Source organism: Magnolia sinica, chromosome 10 (assembly GCF_029962835.1).
Source record: "Magnolia sinica isolate HGM2019 chromosome 10, MsV1, whole genome shotgun sequence".
Taxonomy (NCBI): Eukaryota; Viridiplantae; Streptophyta; class Magnoliopsida; order Magnoliales; family Magnoliaceae; genus Magnolia; species Magnolia sinica.
The window spans coordinates 72,382,936-72,389,362 of NC_080582.1; positions in this window are offsets into that span (position 1 = coordinate 72,382,936).

A 6,427-nucleotide genomic window follows, 5' to 3' on the forward strand; every position below is an offset into this window, starting at 1 on the left:
ACATTGATAATTTTGGGAAGCCTCTTGATTCTCCGTCCAGGTACTATCTTTCCCTCATTTCTCTTTTATTATTCGTTGTCCCATGTGCATTACTTGTTTATTTCTAATACATTGAGGACAATGTAGATTTTCGGTTGGGGGTGGGAGATTAGGGTACCTAATCAGTATTTTCTTAGTCCTGAGGAAAATTTGTGAAAATTTTAAAAATTTTTCTGAATTTCTATTGAATTCAAAGTGACTTTGAAGGGTAGTTGTGATTTTAACATTATAAGATACCTGATGTTGGTAACTAATGACTCTTAGATTCGGCCATCTGCTTGATTTCACAGTCAATTTTGAATTGTTAATCCATGATTAGACGTTGTGAACATTGATTGAGTCATGATTTTACATATCACATCTCGCTTGCACATTAAGTTTTGGTTCGATAACTGAATGATTAACTTGGTAAAAAGAAGAATTAAAAGGCTAAGTCACATAATCTTCACCATAGGTTTGCTCCCTATAGGTATAGATTTGATTCTCCATAGTTGACTTATAAAAAATGAGGCGACGAGTTTTCGCCATAGGTTTGCTCCCTATAGGTAAGAATTTGATTCCCCTCATTTACGTTACTGCTCATAAAGAAAATCAAAGGTTGGTAAAATTAAAAATTAATCTGTGAGATAAGTGTTGGTTTCAAGCTTGGTTGTCACGAATTACCAATGATATCATGAGATTGACAATTGGATCTCTTAATATTTGTAAGTCGAGATTACACTTTACATTCATGGAGCTCGATGTTCAGAAATGTTCTAATTAATGGATTAATATGTTGAACTTGATTATGAAGTTTACTGTGAGCTTGATTTCAGGAGAAAATTCTACTTACCATTCATGAATCTTAGAATTTTCACATCTCAGCTGTCTGTTCACAAGTCACTTGAGTTTACAGGAATCGTCTTTTATTTCTAAAATTATTTTTCGCATGTTTTGCTCGGGACTAGCAAAATGCTGGTTGGGGGTTGTGATCAGGGTCAAATATTGCATATCAGACCCCAGTAATTACCAGATTTTACGTATATGATAATGCTTAATGGAGTATTTTAATTGTATTTTTGTTACAGGATGAAGTCAGGAGCGTTAATTGAAAATTGATGTTAAAGGCATGGATTTCATGATCCAAAGTCTCCAGAGCACGGGATAGACTCCAGAGAACCAATAATCATGCCTGAGATCTGAGGAAAGCAAGCCAAAGGGGCCCGAAAAGGGTCCAGAATGCAAGATCACATGGTTCCCGCTATCCAATCAGTTCGAAACTTCATACATGGGATGAGGGCCGTAAATTAACCGTACATATTAAATTTCAGCCATAGAAGATCTCAGGAAGTGGTCCAACGGACAGATCAGCCTATTAATCTCTAAATTGGGGCCCACCTGATATTTGGAACTGCCTCAACCTTTGTATTGACGGTTTAAATAAGTTGAGAAACAGGATGGATGGATTGGATTTCTCGAAACCATCACAGTGGACCCCATATGTATAGCATGTGTACATAGTGCACATGTGCACCGCCCGTATACCGAACGACCTGCGTCGGGTCAGCAACGCTGACCCGAACTCTTTCTTAAAAACGGAAAATCTCCGTTTCCAGCGCTCCGCGAACCGAACCGTTGTCGTCGGTTGTGGGGCCCACCTATTGTCCAAATGGACAATCCAAACCGTCCATCCGCTTCCTGAGGTCGATATCGTCATCGCCTAGATGTCCGTTTGGTTCCATACATATGTAAGGACGTTGATCGCTGAAAAAACGTAAAATGGACGGTGAGTTCAAAACTCCGTGGGTTGCACCGAATCCACCCCAAAACCAGTCAATTCCTACTGATTTTTCGAGCTGAAACCAATGGACGACGTGGATTCCTGTGAAAAGTCCAGGAATGGGCCCCACCATCATCGCAGCGTCGGTTTGGCGTCCGCGTAGCGTCTTCCGCTGGCCGTTTTTGCGAAGGTTTGTGGGCCCCGTACGTCACGCGTACGGCCGATCTGACCCGTCCATCGTGTAGAGGGCTTCGAGAGCTTCAAAACCATGTTGATATTCTTCGCCCATGCGTACACACGTGTGCGGTACAGAGGCCACAAACAGGCCGTCTTGTGACGTTCAAAACTGTTTGTTTTGAGATTTCTTCTGTGGGCCGCGCTAATGGACCTTCAAAACTATCCATTCTTGACTGAAATTTCGTCCTGAATCCAATGGACGGGGTAGATTTTCCAGAAAATGCCTCTGTGGGGCCCACCGATCACGGCTGCGAAAATTTGTACTCCGAGTCCTTCTACGACTCTGCCACCGACCTCAGCCATCCAGCAGCTATAAAATGAGAGTTTTGGACGTGGGAAAGGATTCAGAACCATTCGGAGTCATTCAGAACCAGGGGATTCCAGATCTGGAGCAAGGAAGAGAAGAAAGAGAAGAAAGAGAAGAAAGAAGAGAGAGATCGATTGGTTTGGTGTTTAATTTTTATGAATTTTATTTAATATTTTTCATGAATTTTATGGGTCACTAATCTCTCATCTGCTGAGATGAAGCCCTAATTTGATTAGCTCTTGTATTGGTTGATTTACTTTGAATTTCAATTAATTTGTTTCTTTCTTTAAGTGGGCTTTATGGGTTTAAATTCTATACTTCTCCATCTATGAACTTGATTAAAGTATATATATGGATGTTGTTTGGATGCTTATTATAGGTACTTGTGTCGATCAAGAACAAGTTTCCTATAGAGGAAGAAACAGGGTGCTTTAATGAATGTACATTCCATGTACCCAACCAAGGATATGGGATATGTCATTCATGGCATTGCTTAAAGGAATTAGACAGTTTGTATGCCCGATTAAGGACACAGATTGTGCTTTCTCTATTTAAGTGGTATCAATCTAGATCAAGGTGAATCAACAGACAAAACAAGGGTTAGGATAATCAGGGGTGGATTCGAAAGTCCTAGTGCCCTCTCTCTGATTGAATTTTCTTCCCTGTTCTTAATTAATTGTTTTTCATAAAATTGTGCTTAGTAATTCATTCCATTATTTGTTGGATTAGTTAAGGAGAATCATATATTTGAATTGTGACGACCAGTCCTCGTGGGAACGATCTCGTAATACGTACCGTATCTACATCTGATTCGTATACTTGCGAGTTTAAAAATCATTTAAATCATGTTGGTTTAAACAAAACATCAGTTGGAGTACCAATGTTTGAGCAATTGAATGATGTTTTCTAAGCCACATGTGTGTAAGAGATCGAGCTTGCTTTCACCGTCCATGTGTTTGATCTAATCCATCAATTTATGTAGGCTTAACCATGTCAAAGCCCTTATTTGAGATGGACCCCACCTGAATCCAAGGTCCAAAGACCCGATGGTGGCTTGAGCTTGACCGATACAGGGTTGGTGTTGAGGGTTAAATATTGCATATTAGACCCTAGTTATTGCTTGGTTCTACGAACATGATAATGCTTAAACATTCCATTTTAATCATGTTTTTGTTACAAGGTGAATTTAAGAGCTTGGACTGAAAAATGGTACTTAAAAATCACCAAGGCAAGGGACGGATCTTAGGGGACCGAGATTGAAGAATTTACATGTCAAAGATGCGAGAAAATCAAGTGATTGAAGAAAAAGAGGCCCTAAAATCGTCCTGAATACAAGATCACAGGGTTCCCACCTTCTGTTTGACTCGAAACTTTATATCTGGTATGAGGACCATAAACTAACCGTTCACGTCGAAATTCAGCCCTTGGATCTTTGTGGAAATGGCCTAACGGATAGATCAGCCACTAAAGTACTGATTTGGGACCCACCTGATATCTGGATATACTTGAATTTTGATCTCAACGCCTCAAATTAGATGACAAAACGGATGGACGGAGCAGATTTCTCATGAACATTACAGTGGACCCCACCTTGAGTGTGTGCGTGTGCACGGCACACGTGCACTCGCCGTGCACTGAAACCAGGAGACCGGTAAGCGCACGCTGACCCGATCCCTCTCCTTAAAAATGGAAATTATGTTTTTTCCACCAGTGACTGCACGGACGATTTCAATGGGCCACCATCATCTGGTTCGATGATTTGAACCGACCATTTGATCTAGGGGGGCACCGACCATAACCATGGTGACCTTTTGCTCCCGTGCACGTGTACACACACAGATCACCGTCAAATGCAGGATGAATGACTGTGTGATTTGATACAGTGGGCCACACCAAAACACGACCAAAACCACCCCTTTTCGACCGAAATCTCGACAGGAATCCAATGGACGGGGTAGATTTCTCTCAAAATATCACTGTGGGGCCCACCGAGCATCTCTGCTCAAGGTGCGTAAGGTTTACGTACATCCAGATGTCCAGCCCTCCGTGGCCCATTGTACGATCATGGACACGGTTAGATGCAAGATCTTGACCGTCCAAAAGATACCCAAGGGGGCCAAGACCCTAGCCAAGATGACGAAATCAAGGATGGGATGTTCACCATCCCGAAAATCTGCGCCAAACGCAGTTGCCTCCGCGGTTCTTTCGTTGTTGCTCTGTAAACAACACTTATGCACATTCCCATCGACTTCACTCCAGCCTAGCCGACTTCCAGTATTGCCTCCTTGTGTCTATAAAAGGAGAGAAGAGAGAGAGAGAGAGAGAGAGAGAGAGAGAGAGAGAGAGAGAGAGAGAGAGAGTGAAATCCATCATTGGATGTGGAAGAGAAGAGAGAGAGAGAGAGAGAGAGAGAGAGAGAGAGAGAGAGAGAGAGAGAGAGAGAGAGAGAGAGAGAGAGCATGAAATCCATCATTGGATGTGGAAGAGAAGAGAGAGAGAGAGAGAGAGAGAGAGAGAGAGAGAGGACGACAGCCAGGAGTTTGCTTCTCCTTCTTCTTTCTTCTTCAGTTTTCTTTTTCCTTTGATGTTTTCCTGAGATCTTTAGTTTGATCATGTCTATGATCAGCTAAACCTCTTAGCTAGGGCTAAGAGATGAAGCTTGTAGCGTGATGGGATGCTCTCTATGCCTTTGATTGATGTATATGTGAACTAACTTTGATTCTGGTTTGATTATAAGTAATGCTTTAAGTTTTTAATGGTTTGTTGTGACTTAAATTACATTGGATCTGCGATAGCTTTGAGCATGTTCTTTGCATTATTGTGATTATGAAATTTGTTACGTTGTTGTTCACCATCGCCCCTTAGACATGGTTGGATGATGGAATCCTTCCAATCTTCATAATTTATCTCAGAGTGTTTGTGGATTGGTAAATTTTGTTGTTTGCTTTGTCTCATGGATATGGTTTTGTGATGGAATCAATTTTAGTTCTCATACCTCTCATCTATTGAAAACTAAATCAAAGGAAGTTCAGATTTGGATTTTAATGGATTATCTTCCAACTGGATGAAGATGGGACTCTGATTCTAGTTGTGTTTATGAATCAAGCATATATCTCCCTGATCTCTACAAGTGGATCCTTGGAAACCCTAGTTCCCACCTTTAAATTTTACAAGTTTTAGTTAATTAGTTCATAATTATTCTCTTAAATTTTTCCGATTTAGATTACATCTTCTTCTAATTACTTTCAGATTATGCACAAGGTTCAGTCCCTGTGGATTCGACCTCGGTCTTACCGAGATTATTACTACATTGCAACACTATACTTGAGGTGGTGAATAGTTGGGTCCCAAAAAAAAGACCTAGATGCCAAAGAATTTAGACCTGCCAAGACAAAAAACTAACTAGACTAGGTCTGGAAACTCTGGGACCTAACTGGAAACTCTGGGACCTAACCGTAACCAAAATTGTCAACAGCCGTAAATGTGGGGCTCCCAAAGAGTGCCTTGCAGGGAATCTCTGTTATACTTCCTCCTTTAGGAGCTTCAACCAGCCTGAATGGGCTGATATCCTTAACTAGGCTTGTGTCAGTAGCCAAGATCCGGTGGTTCTCCGGTCAATATTGATTATTGAGCTGGATATGCTTCACTTGATACTAAGTGGGTTGTCGAAGTAATGGAGGTCCATAATTGCAAACTCATTTCCAAATCCAACCCAAAGGCCATCTCATGCAAAATCCAACCCATTTTAGGTCGAGGTCTTAGCCTAAGTGCAGCCTAGGCCCAACCCGGCCCAACCTACTTTCTCCTTACCCAAAATTTAGGGTGTGTTTTATTTTCTTTTTATTTGAGAAAAGGAGGCTTTTATTTTTTTAGTATCATGACAAGGGGATACTTCTTCGCAACAATATTCAACAATATATTTGCATATGCAATGCATGGGGAGGAAGGGAAAGTGGTTTGTGAGTAGTATCTTCTCATTCTCCCTTTATGACTGAGGGTACAAGCTAATGTGGACTGGGAATGATACAACCCCATCTCCATCACCAACCATAATCTAGGGTATGTTTGGTTGCACCAAATATTAT